General features: G+C 45.7%; 1 protein-coding gene across 3 annotated transcripts in view; it reads left to right on the forward strand.

The window, feature by feature from the left end:
* Positions 1-1,204: 1,204 nt before the first annotated feature.
* Positions 1,205-20,372, forward strand: part of SIN3A (SIN3 transcription regulator family member A) — a 65,886-nt gene continuing 46,718 nt past the window's right edge. The window contains exon 1 of one of the 3 annotated variants that reach the window (XM_043922179.1): positions 1,205-1,311. The gene's annotated coding sequence lies outside the window, so the exon portion shown is untranslated. Of the gene's footprint in view, positions 1,312-1,446; positions 1,626-5,349; positions 5,618-20,372 lie in introns of those variants that run through there. The other 2 variants (XM_043922178.1, XM_043922177.1) reach the window with 2 other exon arrangements.

Raw genomic sequence — 20,372 nt, forward strand, 5'->3', positions numbered from 1 at the left:
GGCCCCAGGGTCAGCTCTGTTGAGCACAGGGATGTGGGGTAGCCTCACCATCCCCCCACAAAAAAAAAAAAATTCAAATGATCCAGGGAAGCATCTGAGTCAGAGTTTTGACTTTAGGGCTGCTGAAAATAGGAAGGGTTTCTGGATTGGGGGACCAGGAGAGACAAGAAACATCTTGGCTCCCCACACCTACCCCTACCACCAGAAGATGTACCTCTGTAGTCTTCAAACCGCTCATTACAACAGCCTTTCTGCCTCACCTTGCTGCTTGTAGGCACCCTTCTTTCAACCCACCCTCAGAATTCATCCAGCTGCTGGGATATTCAGCATCTTAAATGGTAGTTCTGGGCCTGTGGTCCTGTGACCCAGCATGCTGCTTGTACATTCTGCTATACAAGTCTTTAAGAATTTTAACAAGGTGGAAAAGTCTTCTTTGACTCCATCTTTGCAACTCTGGTTTTCATTACTATAGCCACACTTGAAGAAGCTTTTAATACTGCTTTGCATTTATCATTTTGTGTGCTTTGCTGAAAATGAGATAGTTGCCCCTCCGTTTCTGCCTGAGTGACACCTCCTCCATGAAGTCTTCACCCAGTTTTCCTCAGCTATAAGAATCTTCCTGCTCTGAGCCTCTGGAGGTGTCTCTATATACATTTCCAAATTGCCTTAGCTCTTTCTGTATCCTCTCTTCAGCTAGGTCTGAAGCCCTAAGAGGGCACAGAGTGAGCATCTCATTCAGTTTCTGTAATGGCAAAAAGCAGCAGGTGCGGTATGAATGTGTCTGCCTCACCCCTGAAGGTGCTCAGGCAAGTGCCTGTTACCCCGAAGGCAGGACTTCCCGCTTACACCGCTCATTTTTTAGGCAGGCGCCGGACACGGTTAGGTTACACAGCCAGGGGAGTCGGGACATTCCAGTCAGTCGCTAGGGTATCCTTACCCGCCCCCTCTGCCCAGTTCCAAATGGGGTGTGTGTAAGAAGGATGTGGGGGCCGGGTAGCCCCAATAGCTCCTCCTCCAGGTTCACCCAGCGGATCTTCGAGTCCCAGGAGGTTTCCTTCCAGTCCAAGGGCCTCAAGTAACTCCAAGCGGCGGTGCGGTAGAGATGGGGCCCTCTGCCATGGTTGCGCCTCCCACTCACAGCTAGTTTAATTAATTTATTTCTATTTTTTGGAGGGAGGGGGCGTTCAATGAAGGGGAAGAGGTGGAGCAAGGGGAGGAGGCGGGCCCAAGATGACTGACGCGAGCACCGGGGAGCCAATGGCCCGTAGGGGGCGTTCCCCCCCATTCAGGACTCCTCGCCTGGCTCGGAAGGTATGTTAAACAGCTGCTTTTAATTTGGTCTCCCCAATCTCGGGCGTTTGGGGGGCTAGTTTGCCGGCCGGTCCCTTTGACCAGTCAGCCATGGTGCAGGCGCCGCGGGCCCTGGGACGGAGCTAGGGGAGGCTTGAAGTCCGGCGGCCGAGGGAGGCGAGGGGCAGGCCAGGAAGGAGAGCTCTTGGCGCCGCCCGCTCACCAGTGTGTGTTTCCAAGCCGGGCCGGATCCGCGGGGAGGGGGTCGGCCCGACCCGGGGTCGCCAGTGTACCGGCTGTGCTGCCTAGTTTATTTCACCGAGCGGTCGGTTTCGGTAGGTTTCGGTGGTGGGCTGGGTAAGGGGCCGGCAGAAGGAGATCCCTCGCGCTCCTGGAATGCCTTAAAAAATTATTGTAAAGAAGAAAAATGGGGAGATTTCGTACACCGACTGGAACCGGGCCCGAGCTGCGGCGCGCGGGCTCGGCAGGGGGCGGCGGCCTGAGCTTAGCCGGCCGGGCCCACCAAACCGCCCGGAGTTGGTCGAGAGCTGGAGTTAGCGAGCGAGCCCAGGCCCGCAGCTTTCCCCGCTAACCACGCTGGGCGAGGGCGGCAGCCGCCCAAGGGTTTTGTTTCTGTCCGCAAACTTGTCGAAGGGGGCGGTGGGCGCGCTCAGAAGAGGCGCGGGCTCCTTGGGCCCGCGGTTGTTATGGACTCTGGGGGCGGGGGCAACGCCGGACTTGCGGGAGGGGCGGTCGGGGGCGGGGGAGGCCACCGGAAAGAGCCCCAGCGCCTCGGCAGTATACCCATGCGCCGGTCTGGGCTCTCCGAACTCCCGGGCCGCGGCAGGAGAGCCAGCGTTCGGCGCCGGAACCCGGCCCGGGGGTGTGGAAAACCTCCAGGAACTCGGCGGCTTCGACCCGCAGCCCCAGCTGATCCCTTTGCAAACATGGAGCTGCCTCCTTCCCCGCCCACCCCAAGGCGGCGACGGCGGCTCCTTTCCCCTCCCCCTGCCGTGCTGCTCGCCCGCGGAAGGGGCGGGGGCGGGGGCACCGGCGAGTGAGCGCGCCCACGAGGGGGTAGCCTGAAAGAGGCAGTGAAGGTCGGAAACTGGGCAAACAGTCTCCACGCTCGGATCGGGAAAAGGAAATGCATCAGCGGGCGGGAGGGGCGCGGGGGGCGCGCCTGTCAGCCGGGATGGCGGTCGCGGGCTGGGGGGCGGGGCGCCGGCGCGAACCGCGGAGGTTGGGCGGGGCGACGCCAGGAGAGGAGGAGCAGGGGCCCGGCCCTTGGAGCGCCAGAATACCCCTGCTTCCACTCCTTGGCCTAGCCTGTTTACTATACTCCGGCGACGGCTTGTGCAACCGGCCTGGAGGCGAGCTGAGGGGCGGGGCCTTCCCTTCTCTCCTCCACCCGTCTCGGGCTTCTTCAGAGGGCCCGCCTTCTCTTGTTTTCCACTGGCTGGGCGAGGCTCCCTTTTTTCCTGCTCGGTTGTTGATTGGATGACAGTCTTCCCAGCTCCGCCTATCGGAGGCCGGGCTGGAGTTTAAGTTGCTAGGATTTTTTTCCGTAAAGGGCGGAGGGAGGATTCCGGCGGCTTACGTGAGGCGCAAGGGTCCGCCCCTACTTCTGATTGGTGGGGTGGATAGTCCCGCCCCCTACGGGGGAGCGAGCTTGGAGGGGGAAGTCCACCCCTGTTCCCCGCCCCCTCCCCTAGCGTGTGTGTGCGCGCTCAGCACATGTGTAAGGCGCGCCTTGCTCCTTCGAACAGTCCTCCCGCCCGGAAGTCCCGGGCTTGGAGCCCTTGGCAAGGGGGGCGGGGAGAGCCGAGAAGGCACACGACGTTTCCTCCAAGGCTCGAGATCTGGTAGCCTTCGTTTTGAAGTTAGGGGCTGACGGTGTAGGGTGGCTTTGGGGGGCTTTGCTCTCGCGGTTCTGCAAGGGTTGGGAGGAGGGGGTGTGGTCTGTCCTTCCTCGCCAAGTACAAAAGTTTTGACCCTGCATCCTAGCTTTTCTCGCGACTCAACTACCCGGAGACTGCCGTAAACCTAAGCTTCAGAACGCTGCGGACGCTGCCAGTGTGTTTTCTTTCCCGTACAAGGCAGCCGCTGTCCTTACTAAGCTTTATCAAAACCTCTGAGCAACCTAGGATTGCCGTGGATGCCTTAGGCAATATCCAGTGCAGCTCATCCCCTGCTGACAGAGAAGTCGAGGGCGGCCCAATTCTGCTAGAGTTCCAAATGGTTCTTGATGTCCAGGTGGGAACGCCGTGTGGCACCCAGTGCAAGGAGCGGAGGAAGGCCCAGTTCTGCATATTTGCCGCTTCTTCGTAACCGCCTAGAGGTTTGGCCTGGGGGTCTCGTTTGTTTGGTCCGTGTGACTTATTTTTTGAGCTCCGTCCTGGGGCAGGGTTTGGCTCCCGGGGAGATTGTTCCCATCTGTCGGCTATTGATGAAGTTCACAGTTCGCTGCCTTGTCCTTCCGGTTTGGAGTCTGGCCCACCTGTTGCCAGCGCTCATTTTTTGTGGTCTTCGGCGGATTACGGAAGACGGACCAGGACCTGGGAGTGAGCTACCTGGGGCCTGCCTCTTGGATAGGGACTCCGCTCTCTTAGGGGAGTATCCTTTATGCGGAAGAGAGCGGGAAAACTCTAGTCCCGCCCCCTCCTCTCCTGGCGCTCCGTGAGCGCCCCCCAAAGCAAGGCCAGCGTCAGTTCACCCTATTTAGTGAATAAATAAAAGCCACCTAGATATCGCTAGCACCTCGTCTGTGTTCAAGGCCATATTACCTACACAGAGAGGGCCTAGGAACTGTCATTAACACTCGCTGACCAAGGAGGAGGGAACAGCTGTTCTTATTCCGTTTCCAACTCTGGAACTTTTATCATTTCTCTGAAGTGTGGTGAAAGATTCATTTATGCCATGGCCTGTTTGGTCTCCTTTCTCAGTTCGTCGAGTCCAGATCTACCCTGGAGATCGCAACTGCCGTACTCTTCACGCTCCGCCTTTCAGAGGCTTGCCAGGGCGTTGGCTGTTAGGGCCCTGCCCTCATTTTGGTTATCTCCGCCCTCTTAGGACTGCATATTCAGGTTTAGGGAGTGTCGGTGTTAAAAGTATGCAGCCACCCCTAGCTGCGGGCTGAACAACCGCTGGAGCTATTCCTCGACTTTGATCTCCAGCCCTTAGTTCTGTATTCTACTTACTGAAAGGAGCTGTCGGCTGCTCCGCATATTTGTGTCTACAAGGAGGCAGTCTGCAGAAATGTAAATTGTAGAGAACTGAATGGGAAGGATGAGATTCTCTTTCTCTTTGTAAGGGGGTCCTCCACGGTGGCAGTGCTGCTGCCTCTCCCTTTCAGATCCCAAGGCATCGGATTCCCGCTGCTGCGCTCCGCATCACCTCCTGTTACAGGCCCTGGAACTCTCTGCGCTTCAGTCTCTAGTGTAAACATTCCACAAAAGGACTGCTAAGGTTCAGCCTCCTGGCGCAGGGCGGAGTCAGCTGCTTCCTAGACGGGCATTCTGACCAATAGAGGCTCCTACCGGCGCCGAGATAGCCAGTCTGATGGTTGGAGGCGGGGCCTGGCCCGGCAGTGCGGTAGGAGGAGCCTGCTCACGGACATTTTACCCCACATCGGTTACTTACCTTCCTGGGGCAGCCGGAGAGCTAGGGGTAGCCTTCCAATGCGGTGACCGGCGAGGGCGGGAGCGGAGTTTTTGGGCCTGTAGCTGAGACGGCACGGGGCGGGACATGTAGAATTCTCCAATGAGATGCGAAGAGCTTCCCTGCTTCCTCCAATAGTATTGTGGCTTGGGGGTGGGATTCAGCAATTCGTCTCCAATAGGCGGGGTTGAGTTAGGGAAGCTCCCCGCCAATAGGGGCGTGGAGAAGGTGAGCGGCTCCCCCCCTCTCCCCTCCCAGCCGGGGGGGAAGGGGCGGGCATCAGCAGGCAGAGCACAGCGATTGGCTGTATCTTTGACGGGCGGATAATACGGCCTGTGCGGAGCGAAGTTGAGTCTTCCCTCTGCGGGGCGGGCCGGGCGAGTGGGCGGGATTTCCCGGGTAACAGAGAAGCGGCCGCGGCGGTAGAGGCGGCGGAGACGGTTTCTCCATCTTCCCCCCCTCCCCTTCCCCCCTCGGAGTTTCCCTCCCTCCCTCCCTCCCTCCTTCCCAGTCTGGGCACTGGGGCCTGTGACCGCTCCGTTAGCGGAGGGGCGGCTGCCAGTCCGCTTTGGCGGGCCTGTGCCCCGCGCGGTTCTTGGGGCCTCCCTGCCCCAGAGGCTCACGCCGAGAGGGACACGCAGTGAGGAGCGGCCGAAGCAGCTTTGCGGTGAGAGCACGCTGGGCTGGGGTCGGGGCGGGGAGCCTAGTGGCGGGTAACGCCGGAGCGAGGGTGTGTATTTGGGGGGGGGGGGGCTGACCTCCTCGGCTTCCCGTAGAGCAGGAGGGCGGGAGGCGTGTGGATGTGTGAGGGGGGTGGGGGGCGGAGCGGGGTAGCTCTCGGTGCGGGAGGGGGAGGAGAGCGTAGTCCCGGTGCGCGCGGAGGGGGCGGGCTCTCGCGCCGCCGCTCAGGGGCGGGGCCGGCGCGCGCGTGCGATTGTGGAGAAAGGGGCGGGGCTGGGCCCTATGCTGAGTCTTCTTTGCCGCCGACCACCCCTCCAGTCCTCCCTGGTTGGGCGGGGCCTCGGCTGGGCGGCCTAGCACTGGCCTGCTGGGGTTGGGGGACGGGCTGGGGGTCTCCCGCCTGTGGCTTCGGGGCGCGGCAGGGAGGGGGCGTGAAATCTGCCTTCCTCCGCCTTCCTGGGATCCGGTTGGCCGGAGGGGCCGTACGGAGCGGTAGTGCCACTCCCCCTGACCGTCCTCCCCCTTTCCCGGGTTTCCGCCTCCTTGGCAAGCGAGGCGGGGCTCGGGAAAGCCCGCTGTCCTGTCTGGCTGAGAGTCGCGGCGCCTAGATCTGCCCCGCCCTACGTCTCCATAGGGTGGGAGGAGCCCCCAGACTGCGAACTGTGGAGGTGTCAGGACTTTCTCTTGTGGCTCGGCCAAGCCTTTTGCCTGGGGCCCGGGAGTCAGGTGCCAGAGCTGTTTGTTGTCCCTGCTTTACTCGGTGCAGCATGGATGGCACTGTGCAGCCTGGAGAACGGGAGCGTGGTCCACTTCACGGCCCTCTTGGTTGCAGTTCTTGGGCCGAGGTGCTCAAGGTCCTTTCGTTGCAGTCTGCGGTCGAGGGCTGCTCGTACTGAGACCGTGCTTCCGCAGCGGTGCTGGTTGGGGGGAGGGGCGGAGAGTCATCAGAGACTAGAAATGTGGCCGGGGACAACCTTTCCTGGAGTTCCCTTGATGTTGGGTTGCCGAGGCTGTATGGGGCGGGGCTTTCTCTAAGCCAATGGGATGGTGGGTAGGTAGTTAGACTTGGCCTGTTTCTTTGCCTTAGAACTTCAAATACAGTTAGCCAAGGAAAGGCTGAGAAAGCGTCTCTTCACAAGACTGAGATTTAGAAAAGGAAGTGTTGGATTTCCATTTTACTAAATGATTTTTATAAAAGGTGATAATAAAAACCTGAGACTTTGAATAAAATATTCCAGTTTCTCCAGCTCCTGCATTTTTTGAATGCCCTAATTGTACAGGTGGTCTGCTACCTAATTTCACAAATAAGTAAGTTGCAGTTTAGGTAACTTTAGGTGTTCTTGAAAAGTCTGGTTTTATGTAATTCTGTTAGAATATCTAGACCACTTTCTATTTATATTTATAAAGCATAATGTTCTTGCCCTATTTTATTAGAGAAGGGTGAATTTGAGGCTAGTGTATTGAGCCTTGTGTATGTGACTTACTGTTGCCCTGCAGTCTGTATTTGGAAATTGCCTTGGGACATTTCAAGGTTAATGAACCACTTTAACTGAGGATTTTGCTCAGAGTTGAGACATTCTTTTTTTTAAAATTTATTTTAATTGGAGGCTAATTACTGTACAGTATTGTAGTGGGTTTTGCCATACATTGATATGAACCAGCCGTGGGTATACATGTGTCCCCCATCCTGAACCCCCCTCCCACATCCCTCCCCATCCCATCTCTCAGGGTCATCCCAGTGCACCGGCCCTGAGCGCCTGAGTCATTCTCTTTTCTTAAGAGAAATTACTTGTGTTTTCGATATTTTTCATGAGAAAATAAACATGGGACAAATATGTTTATTTATTCCTTAATATCTTATCAAGCCCTCTGGCTAATTAGCTGAACTGAAGTTCAATTCTGGATTTGTGCTTTGCTCATTTGGGACTGAGAGCTTGGTGTTACTCATGTGAAGAGACTGTCCCACCTTCTTAGCTAAAGAAGTAGCAGTGGCAACAATAACTTTAATTTGGTTAGTGGTGACTGTAGTAGAACTGGTGTGGAGACAGGAAACCTGGGTATTTTTCCCTGTTTCTATAAACTGATAAAGTTGGTGAAAATAGTGGAGAATTTCCATTGAGGAAAGTTAGCACATAATTCCCACTATTTGTAATGCTGTGTGCTGGGAAACACGGAAGACCTAATTCATGCCCTTGAAGACTGTGTGGTCTTTTGGTGAGCCAGGGTCAGAAGTCCTGCGTAGACTTTAAGAATTCAAGTAAGAGCTTAAATAATGCTGTATTAAGAAAGTTAATATCAAATATCAGTATCATATACTATAGTTTTGTCAAGACCCTAGATAGATTTGCATTTTGTAATTAAGGTTTCACCTAAAGAGTCAAAATTGGAAGGGAATATGTAGTAATTTCATAAGATTCCTGGCAATACATAGTCCTGTTTACATCTTCCGTGCAAACAGACAAAATGCTGAAGAGCTTTGCCAGGCAGATGTTAATGGCTGTGAATTTTAGTTGGAATTAAAAGATTGTATCCATGGCATTCAGTAATCTAGTGCAGTGCTTTCAAAGGCTTTCTTACTCTTCTGGATAACTCTATCAATCAAGAATTTGTTAAGCTTTATTTTCTGTAGAGTCTTATAAAGATGATGTTAAATGCTTGTTCAAACTACACTTTGTCTCTCTTCTTGAGTAATAATAAGAACTTAACATTTACTGAGCCCTTTACTATGCCCCAGGCACTGACTTAAGTATTATACATTTATTAATGTTTAATGCTCACTACAGCTCTGTGTAGTAGGTACTATGAAATCCATTTTAAAGATGAGGAAACAGTGGGAGAGAGAAGTTAGACATATGGTAAATGGCTAATCCAGAATCTGAACCCAGGCATTCTGGTTATAGAATCCAGGCTCTTAATGCCACACTCCAGCTGCCTCTGGTCTAAGGATAGTAAATGAAGAAGGAGTAGTGTGGAGGTGTTTTTTTTTTTTTTCTAGTTGTAGTAAAACATATAAAACTAACAATTTTATCTATTTTTAAATGTGTGATTCAGTGACATTAAGTGCATACACATTGTTGTGCCATCATCACCTCCATCCACATTTCATCTATCCATATGATAGATGTTTGGTTGTTTCCACTTCTTGTCTAACTGGAATGGTATCTATTCCACTTCTTGTCTATGCTGCTGTGAACATGGATGGATAAATATCTCTTCAAGTACCTACTTCGTATTCTTCTAGGTATATACGCGGAAGTGGAATTGCTAAGACATGATAATGTTATGTTTAATTTTTGGAAGAAGCACCAATGTGCTTTTGAAGTCACATTTGAGGGGGAAGATTGAGCTTCAGATTCTGAAGGTAAAATGAGTCAACATGCATTGTTGACCACCTTTTTTAAGTTGAGGTATAGTTGATGTACAGTATTATATAAATTTCAGGTGTACAACACAATGATTCACAATTTTTTTAAGGTTATTGAGCATCTTCTTAAATAGCTCTGGAATGACACAGGAAGAGTCTTTGTCCCTGAAAAGTTTACATTCTTATAAGGAAAGGTAGATATACATACAATGGGATTTTTACTGCACGCCAGTATAGGTTGAATGTGTAAGAGTCAAGTACCGAGAGCTGTAAGGAATTCAGGGGAGAGCCCAGCTTTTGGTGGGAAGAGGAAGAAGGGACACTGAATAAGAAATAGGAGGGAGGAGTCTGAAATCAGAGCCAGTTTAAGGGAGTTGTTAGACATCTCTCAGAATAACCCAGAGAATGCTTTGGAGTATTAGAAAGGGTGGCATTGTATTGAAAATGGCACATGGATTGTCTGTCTTCCAGAGTTTGTGAATCCTTTTCTCCTCAGTTGGCAGATGTGATTGCTTAAGAAGGTAGTTAAGAAGCACAGGGAAGAAATTATGAACTTGGGGTAACTTTTTGTTACTCTGTTAAGATCAAGATATTTTATTAATATGGTCAAATGTTACTTCCTAATACTTCTTTCCCTCCACCTACCTTCCTGTTTCTGTTACTTTAGTAAGTGAGTGGTCAAAGTAATATCTTAGGATTTTAGTATTTTTCTTGTACAGTTTAAATAATTAATTCCTGGTTTTTGTTTTTTGTTGAGATTAAGGTCAATAATGAGATGCATCCAGCAACATACTTGGGTGGTCTGAGTTCTGAATATTTCAAGGAGTTTTGCTTTTCTGACAGACATCTTTTTAAATTTGAATTTTAATTGTCTTTATACAATTATCTGTCCAGTTGTCTTTTAACAACACATTAAAAACCTTTAACTTCTCTTCAGTTATGTAATTTTCTCTTGGGGTCTGTTTCTTCAAAAGGCAAGCCCTTCTCCCCCAAAGTCCCAAAAGATTTGCCCAGTGGGATTTGTTGTCAGATATAACCACATGCAGATTTTTTTTGTCCTTGTGTATTTGCAGGACAGCAATCTGATACTGATTTTCCTCAGGGAGAGCTGCACCAGCAGCTCACAGTTTGTCTAGATTGGGACTGTATTTTCTCCATAGCTTCAGTGTCTAGGGGAGTCCTGGCATACAATAGGTCATAGATCAGTAGTTTACAAACTGAACTCTAATGACATTTTATAGTTTGATAATTAGAGGACATCCTGGAGTATGAAGTCAAGTGGGCCTTAGGAAGCACTACTATGAACAAAGCTAGTGGAGGTGATGGAGTTCCAGCTGAGCTATTTCAAATCATAAAAATGATGCTGTTAAAGTGAGATGGTTGCATGACATCCCTGACTCGATGGACATGAGTTTGAGTAAGCTTTGGGAGTTGGTGATGGATAGGGAAGCCTGGCATACTGCAGTCCGTGGGGTTGCAAAGATTTGGATACAACTGAGTGACTGAACTGAACTGAAAGTGCTGCACTCAATATGTCAATAAATTTGGAAAACTCAGCAGTGGCCACAGGACTGGAAAATGTCAGTTTTCATTCCAGTCCCAAAGAATGTTCAAACTACTGCACAGTTGAGCACATTTCACATGCTAGCAAGGTAATGCTCAAAATACTTCAAGTTAGACTTCAACTGTACATGAACCAGGAAGTTCCAGGTGTACAGGCTGGGTTTAGAAAAGACAGGGGAACTGGAGATCAAATTGCCAACATCTGTTGGATCATAGAGAAAGCTAGGGAATTCCAAACAAACATCTACTGCTTCATTGACTATGCTAAAGCCTTTGACTGGATCACAATAAACTGTGAAAAGTTCTTTTTTTTTTTTTTTTTTTTTGTGGAAAATTCTTAAAGAGATGGGAATACCAGACCATCTTACCTTCCTCGTGAGAAACTTGTATTCAGGTCAGGAAGCAACGGTTAGAACCACACATGGAACAATGAACCAGTTCAAAATTCTCAAAGGAGCACATCAAGGTTGTGTATTATCACCCTGCTTATTTAACTTGTATGCAGAGTATATCATGCAAGATACCAGACTGGAACACAGTCTGGAATCAAGATTGCTGGGGGAAATATCAATAACCTCAGGTATGCAGAAGACACCACCCTTATGGCAGAAAGCAAAGAGAAACTAAAGAGCCTCTTGATGAGGGTGAAAGAGGAGAGTGAAAAAGCTGGCTTAAAACTCAACATTCAAAAAATTAAGATTGTGGCATCCAGTCCCATCACTTCATGGCAAATAGATGGGGAGGAAAATGGAAATAGAGGCAGATTTATTTTCTTGGGCTCCAAAATCACTATGGATGGTGACTGCGGCCATGAAATTAAAAGACACTTGCTCCTTGGAAGAAAAGCTCTGACAAACCTAGACAGTGTATTAAAAAGCAGTGACGTCACTTTGCTGACAAAGGTCCATCTAGTCAAAGCTGTGATTTTTCCAGTATTCATGTACAGATGTGAGAGCTGGACCATAAAGAAGGCTGAGCACCAAAGGATTGATCCTTTCGAATTGTGGTGCTAGAGAAGACTGAGAATCCCTTGGTTTGCAAAGAGATCAAACCAGTCAATCCTAAAGGAAATCAACCCTGAATATTCATTGAAAGAACTGAAGCTGAAGCTTCAATGCTTTGGCCACCTGATGCAAAGTGCCGAGTCACTGGAAAAAAACCTGATGCTGGGAAAGATAGAGGGCAAGAGAAGAAGGGGGTGACAGAGGATGAGATGGTTGGATGGCATCACTGACTTAATGGACATGAGTTTGAGTAGACTCTGGGAGATAGTGGAAGACAGAAAACCCTAGCGTGCTGTGATCCATTGGATTGCAAAGAGTAAGCCACAGCTTAGCGACTAAACTAGAGGATACCTCTATTTAGTTGGCAGTTGGCTTCAAAATTAGTTAGGCTTTTATTGGTAGGAATTTCTAACTGATCCATCTCCTTTTTGCTCCTCCCTTTTGCTTCTGTTTTCCTCACCCACTCTTTTGTGTGAGTGCCTGCATGTTAGTTGGATTTACCGGCATCATGGTGCCGAATGTTTCCTCAGTCCTGTTGATATCCTCCAGGGCTAGGCTTGCTGACTTGCAGGCTGTTGAAGGATATACAGAGACACATTATTTTCAGCTTATTTTCAGCTCTGAAATACAAGTATTTTTGTTTGTTTGTTTCGGTAAGTTTGGAATTCAGAGGCACAACTTCCAAATTTTGGTAAGTTTGGAATTTGGTAATAAGGAATTCAGAGGCACAACCTGATCTAAGCTGTCCCACTTGGTGCAGAAATGTGAATGTGCTTGATTATGGAGAGCTACACTATGAACCATATGCCTTTCCAAAATCTAAGCAATACTGATAACTCAAATTTCTATCACTGGAAACCTCTCCTCTCTACTGTAGAGGAACAAATCCAGTTGCCCACTTCATACTTCCTCTTGGATAGCTAACAGGCATTTTTGACTTCTTTCTTATTCACAGCAAATAAATACTGTTGGCTCTATATTCAAAAAACTATCCAGAATTTGACCACTTAATTCCACCCTCTACCCCCAGCTACAGCAGTGAATGTCACTAACATCTCTCTTTCTAGCTTGGATTATTTCAGTAGCCCCTTAACTGTTCTCTCTGTTTTGTTACTGCCACTCTTCAGTCTGTTCTTAACATAGCAACCCAAGTGATTCTCTGCTTAAAACCCTCCAATGCCTTCCCATTTCAGTCTGAGTTTTTATTATGACCTATGAGAACAAACATGTACTCTCTACCTATTACCCCCCAACTCCATCACCTTTCTGACTTCATTTCCTATTAGTCTGTCTTTCCTCCATTCTGCTTCAAGTGCGTGGCTTTTTCCCTTCTCTTGGAAAATGCCAAGCACATATGTACATCAGAGTGCATTGCTGTCCCCTCTGCCTGTAATGCTGCTTCTACTGATCCTCACATGGCCAGCCCCTTACTTAATTAACTTCATTTCATAAGTTACCTTATTAGTGAGATATTCTTTGGTCATTATTACCTAAAATTTCAAAAATTCTCCTCTGCTTTTTCTTCTTAGCATGTGTCACTGTCTAATATTTTGAACACTGTTTATTATCTTGTTTATTTCTCCCACTAAAATGTAAACTTCTGGGACTTACTTCCCTGGTGGTCCAGTGCAGGGGGTCTGGGTTTGATCCCTTGTCAGGTAACTGTATCACGCGTGCCGCAGTGGATAGTTCGCATGCCACAACTAAGAATCCTGGCTGCTTCAAGTTAGACCTGATGCAGGCAAGTAAATAAATAAATACATTTTTTTAAACATGTAAACTTCCTGAGGAAGGAAAAGTTTGTTTTATTTTGTTTACATCTATATTCCTGGCTCCCAGAACAATGCCCGACACATAGTATGTGCTTACTAAATATTAGAGGATGCATACATGCGTGAATGAATGATTTGGTTTCCATCACAGCAAAACACTATCCTAAGCACAGTGGAGGATACAAAGATGTTTAAAGGTTTGTGTGCCCATGTCTGTGTGGGGGCAGAAATATAGCTAATAAAATAGAGGGAATATGAGGTGAGTGGCACATCTGTCATCCACAGAACCACCTTGCGTTCTGTTCTTTATAAGACTTTCTTTACTAAAGCTGCAGCTAACATAACTTCTGTTAAACTTAATCTGTAGTTTTACACTTGCCAGTTAATTTATAGAAAGCTTGTCACACAAAGTAAATGTTAATGTCCTTGAGAAGAGGGATACACAGTGATTTCCTGTTTTTAAATTCCTCTACTGTTAATATTTAATTTTTTAAACTTTTCATTTTGAAATAATTTTATGCTTAAAAAACTTGAGAACGTAATACAAAGAATTGCCATATAACCTTCACCCAGATCTCCCAAATGCATCTTACATAAAACTACAATACAGTGATCAAATCAGAAAGTGAATATTGATACAGTTGTTAGTATCTTTTGAATTGAACTAAGTAGTTTCTTGTCCATTTTTTGTCTATAACATCAGTGTTAGTTAGACCCAATTTTAGTTTTTGAATTTCTTTTTTGAGCAGTATTAACTACCTGTGAAGATTTATATTTCATGACTTTATTCTTTATTAGAGGTCTTCAAAAGAATGGAAATTTACTTATTTTCTTTTTAATGAATAAACTGGTTCTAGCTTTTACCATTTATACATCTGACCTACATTGTAGGATCTTGATGATCTTAGTCATCCTATGTCTTGAAGCATTTTGGTCTTTCATCATCTTAGGAATTACTTTATTATTACTGATCAATTATTCCCAACCTAGATAGCGTATTAAAAAGCAGAGACATTACTTTGCCAGCAAAGGTCTGTCTAGTCAAGGCTGTGGTTTTTCCAGTGGTCATGTATGGATGTGAGAGTTGGACTGTGAAGAAAGCTGAGCGCCGAAGAATTGATGCTTTTGAACTATGGTGTTGGAGAAGACTCTTGAGAGTCCCTTGGACTGCAAGGAGATCCAACCAGTCCAGCCTATAGGAGATCAGTCCTGGGTGTTTGTTGAAAGGACTGATATTGAAGCTGAAACTCCAATACTTTGGCCACCTCATGTGAAGAGTTGACTCATTGGAAAAGACCCTGATGCTGGGAGGGATTGGGGGCAGGAGGAGAAGGGGATGACAGAGGATGAGATGGTTGGATGGCATCACCGACTTGATGGACATGAGTTTGAGTAAGCTCCGGGAGTTGGTGATGGACAGGGAGCCCTGGCATGCTGCGATTCATGGGGTTGCAAAGAGTTGGACACAACTGAGCGAGTGAACTGAACTGATGCTAAAAAAAACCCTGAAATAATAAGTGGAAGAATGATGAATTGCCTAGAAGGATGTGTTGTGTGCATGCGTGCCTACTCAGTTGTATCCAACTCTTTGCAACCCCATGTACTTCAGCCCACAAGGCTCCTCTGTCCATGGGATTTCCCAGGCAAGAATACTGGAGTGGGTTGCCACTTCCTACTCCAGGGGATCTTCCCTGATCCAGAGATAGAATCTGTATTTCTTTCATCTCCTGCATTGCAAGTGGATTCTTTACCACTATACCACCTAGGAAACCCTAGAAGGGTGATGCAATAGTAAATTTTTAAGTCATCATTTCTTCGGTTTTCTTACTGCTTTGCCCAAAGCATTACAGCATCTTTCAAAAATGTATAAAAGAAGTTGGGGGAAAAAAAAGAAAAAAGAAGTTGGGGGATGCCATCTGAAACATTATGTAAGATGTTACCAATTGAGTTATGAGTGAAGAGTAGATGACAGTTCTTTATGCTACTATTTTTATAGTTTTTTATAAGCTTTCATTCAACATATTTCATAACCTGTAATCTTTTATTTTCCTCCAGTAATGGCAAAGAGGAAAACTAACAGAGGAAGACATTTCACAGTTGTCAGAGGAACTATTAGATGAAAGTAATGGGCGTCCCTGGTGGCTTGGCGGTAAAGAATCCACCTGCCAATGCAGGAGATGTGGGTTCAATCCCTGTGTCGGGAAGATCCCCTGGAAAAGGAAATGGCAACTCCAGTATTCTTGCCTGGAAAATTCCATGGACAGAGGAGCCTGGCGGGCCACAGTCCATGGGGTCGCAAAAGAATTGAACATGACTTAGTGAATAAACAATAACAATGCAACAGATAGCAACACTCTTGGCTGTGATGGTGATGGTAGAACTGATTGCATAAGACAAGCTGATGACTTTGAGGCTTTAGATGATAATATCCTAGATGAATTTTCTCAAACTGAAGAATTTATGAGTGGACAATATATTTCTGAGGGTAGGATGCTGGCTGGAATATGATGTCCTCATCCAGGACTCATTCAACTAGAAGAACTTAGGAATGCAGCATTTTCAACAAGAGTGTAAACCATTACAATTTGCTAAAAGGATGTAAAATGGTATTCTGCTAAAACTTACTTGACACAGTTTGTAAATGGACAGATGCCCAAAGTTGTGTTTGATGATGTGAGGGCAAAAACCAATAAAAACCCCAAAGTAATAAGCTAGAACTTTACTTGAGATAAGTCTGTGCATGACAGTTGATGACTAGTCAGTTGCATTTTAAAGGATATTGCTTATTTTGGTTATATGTATCTTCAAAGTCAGGGAGATGTGGAATAAAAATTTGGATTTGCAGCTTAAATTCTCACTAAAATTTCTAATAAAGATGTTTCTAGCTCAAATGTTTAATGATAAGTTTTTCTGGCATACTGGGGTTAAAGGTGAATCACGTGTTGTAAAGAAAGCAGCGTTACCATCTGCACATACAAGATGATTATCCTGAATCACCTTTTTAAAAATTGTTGTCACACTGTAGTATGACATAACTTCATCAAAGCTCACAAAAGGTATATATCAAATGGGATTGTCATTATATTAATCCAGGTTTCTCAGCCTTGGCCCTATTAGTATTTTGGACTGAAGCATTCTCTGTTGTGGGGGACTGTCCTGTACACTGCAGTGAGTGTGGTAACATCCCCGGTCTCCATTCATGAGATGCCAGTAGCACCCCTCTTCTGGAATTGTGACAACAGAAAATGTCTTCTAACATTGCCAGATGCACCCTGGAGGGGGGCAAAATCTCCCCAGGTTGGAGGACTGCCTCTTCGGAAAAATATGAAACTACTTTTGAGGGGAGGCTTGGGTATCATATCTTGTGGTATTTTGAGGAAAATGGGTTGTTAATTTTGTTGAGCAATTATTCTAGGTAATGTGGGAAATCTAAATGGATTGACTTTTTCATTCTGGAAACATTTTTCTTTTTTTTCACTTTCTAGCAGATTTAAATCCAGAAGTGGATTTTTGGACAGATTTTGAAGTAGACTGTGACAGGAGTTTTACAGGGTTGAAGTAATTATAGTCACTTGTGCTTTGACAAAAATTTCTTTACTTTTGAAGAGAAGCTTTCCATTTTTTCAAGAGTATTCATTGAAATAAAACTGACCAGGACACATTTTATGTGATTTCACGTGATGTAGTAAGAGAGAATAATTTCAGATTTTTCTTTTACTACATAAATAAAAGATCTTTAAAGTGTGCCTAATTCAAGATAATACCAACACAAAAGCAAGAGGCACTAAAGGGTCAGCCATAAGTTAAATGCATTTCATAAAGAAAGTTGTGTGTTAAAACCCTCCATAATAAGGTGGTATGTTTCATGCACACTATTACTTTGAGCTTATCTTGACTGAAAAAATTCTATTGTTTCCATTTAAGCCAATGTGTGAAATTTAATCTAAATTAAAAGATTCTTTAAAGTTGGATTTTTCCATTTGGATTTTAGTAATTATGGAGAAGTTTCTGGATTTCTCGGAGGCCAACACTTTATTGTGGTTAAAGACATTTAGTTTGTAAAACTAGAAAATTAGTTTTTATTTTTCTTGTTGTGAATGGGTTAGTTTTTACCCTGCCCTTCTGTCTGAAATGTGTCCCATTCGCTCCTCAGTTGTTCTGTCCTACTCCAGAAGACTCCATAGAATTATCCTGCTTTACTTACTTTATTTGGGAATTATGATAACTTTGCCTGATGATTTGGAGCTATTCCCACTTTTTATTATAATGAATGACCTGATGACTTTTTAGTGTTCTGTGCTATTGTTTGTTCACATTAGGCTTTCTTTACTAGTTTCTATCCCTCAGAGTGCTTTTTTTTTGCTTTTTCTGCCTTCTTAGATTAGAGTTTTGATAACAGGGTAACCTCCAAATCTGAAACAGTTGGAGACCATAGTCAGAGATGAAAATCATGTCAACTGAATCAGGGCTTGAAAGTAGTTTTCTAACTCTTGCGGCTCCATCATCTGGCGTTCAAATACTTTATGGTTTCGAATTATACTGTACCTCTCTCTAAGGAGGATGCTCTGGTCTGTCCAGTATTTCTACTCCAGATATATCATGTATTCCAAGGATAAAGAGTATCTACCCTTTTGTTCCTTTAACCAGCCATGTGACCTTGAATAAGTCACTTAATTTCTTGGAGCATCAGTTTCCTTCCAGATAGAAGGTTTCTGAGTGTGCTCAGCCGACAGGAGTGTTGGCAATCTGGTGGCAATCAGATCGCAGGACTTGGCTGTTGTGGAACAGGGAATGTCCCTTTCAGTGCTGGGGCCCCCACCCTGAGCACAGGGCTTGGCGCTCGGGAACTCTTTGTAGGATGGATAAATAGACAAAAATTTTATACAGCTATCTACTGCCTATAAGTCCAAGGTACTATAGTATTTTAATTCATCGTGTATACTCCCATACCCTAATTCATTCCTAATTTTCAAACTATAACTACCTTCTCCGTATAGGATCTTTCTCAGTGTACACATTTCTACTCCCTTCCCAGTTGATAGTGCTTGTTTGTATCACTTGTGAACTAGTTTGTATTATTAGCTTTTCCTCCCACGATTTGATATAATTTTATAGTTGACACCCACATACACACACTACCTGGATTTTACTGTTTCCATTTTTACAGTACTTGTTTTATTATATATCCACCTTTCCATTCCATCATCTGTTAATCCAAACTAATTTCTTGGTGATATTCTAAGTACATTTCAGACATTGGTACACTCTTTTGGGGGGGGCCCTTGGCAGTGAAAGTGCAGAGTCCTAATCACTGGACCTCCAGGGAATTCTCTATACTTTTATCTAAGTGCTTGAGCATGCATCTCCTTATCTAGAGTTCAATACTTGTTTCTAGAATTTGCACACAATGAAATGCAGAAATATTAAAAGAGTACGTTGTGTATGTGTTGAGAGCATACTGTATATATTCTGTAGCTCATTTTTTTCACTATTCTGCCTTTCCCTGTAGATGAACCCTAATCCTTCTAATTACTACATAGTTTTCTAAGTATGGATGGATTCAGTTTACTTAGCTATTGATAGATGTTTAAAATTTTCATACTTTGCTGCAGTAAATATACTTAGCAGATATATAGGATAGAGACCTAGAAGTGGAATTGTTAGGTAGTTAAAGGGTATGCACATTTTCAGTTTGATTTAAAAATTTAATAAAACCCTGGAAGTTGCCAACCAAATAGTCTTTCCCAGTTAGCACCAGTAGTGTCTCCTTGTACTCTCACCTACACTGAATATCATCATTCTCTTTTTAATTTTTGCTAGTTCCTTTGGGTAATCATTTTACTTTATATTACTAGTGAGGCTGTATATGATCTTTCCAGCTAGCTGGGATTCCGTGACCAGGGATCGAACCCACCCCCACCATCCACCCACATTGGGAGCATGGAGTCTTAATTAACCATTGGACCATCAGGAAAGTCCCTCCAACTAGCTTTCAAACTTTTCTAGGGCAAGGGTTGAAATCTTCTACCACCTTCATATCTAAATATTTGCTAAATGAATGAATGAGTGCTGCCAGAGCATTCCTGCTGTTGGGTAAGGCTGAAGAAAGGATGAATAAGGTAAGTGTGTGAGAAGTTAAAGAAAGCAGAAGTTGCTCGACGTGTGTGTGTGTTAAATTAGTAAAGGAACTCTTTTTTCCTGTTGTTTGTCTTCTCTTCTGTGTGAGGTAGGATAGTGAGGTGGTTAAGAATCCAGGCTCTGGAAGCAGGTTTCGTGGATTCATAGCTGTGCAACATTGGGCAGTTTACTTAATCTTTGTGTTTCAGTTTCCTTATTTGTAAAATAGAGAATAGTAGCACCTTGCTTACAGGGTTGTTGAATGGATTAAATTATTCCTGGTAAATTGTGTAGAATAGTGCTGGACACTCAATATATGCTGCTGTTATGTTAATTATTATCTTTCCCTTCTGCATATGCAGTATTTGAGCATTGGTGATGAGTGTCTGGAAGGTGAGAAATGCAGACAAAGTTGAAAAGGACTCTTACCTTGAAGAAGCTTACAGACTTCAGGCTTCTTTAGGGGAGTGGAAAAACATTTTGATAACCTGCATCATAGGGTGGGATTGCAAGGATATAATTGGTGAGTTAAATTGTCCCCACAATCAGTGAGAAAGAATTTCGAAGGCTAACTTAAGGAATTTGGATTTTTTTTTTTTTGGCTGCACTGTGTGACCTGTGGGATTTTAGTTCCCCAACCAGGGATTGAACCCAGGCCCCTCAGCAGTGAGCGTGCCTTGTCCTAACTACTGGACCACCAGGGAAATCCTGGATTGATGGATTTACAACTGGATTGGATTTGCATTTGAGGCCAACCATTTTAAAAGCAGTGTAGACTGGATGGGAGGGAGGCTGGAAGGTGTTGGTAATGAAGGATGATAAGGTCCCAAAATGAGGAGTTGCCTGTATGACTAGGGGAGAAGCATTTGATTTGAGAATCATTTAGGGAATAGAATTAAGAGTGGTAATTGTTCAAGAAGT

The sequence above is a fragment of the Cervus elaphus genome, chromosome 13 (genome assembly GCF_910594005.1).
Source record: "Cervus elaphus chromosome 13, mCerEla1.1, whole genome shotgun sequence".
Classification (NCBI taxonomy): domain Eukaryota; kingdom Metazoa; phylum Chordata; class Mammalia; order Artiodactyla; family Cervidae; genus Cervus; species Cervus elaphus.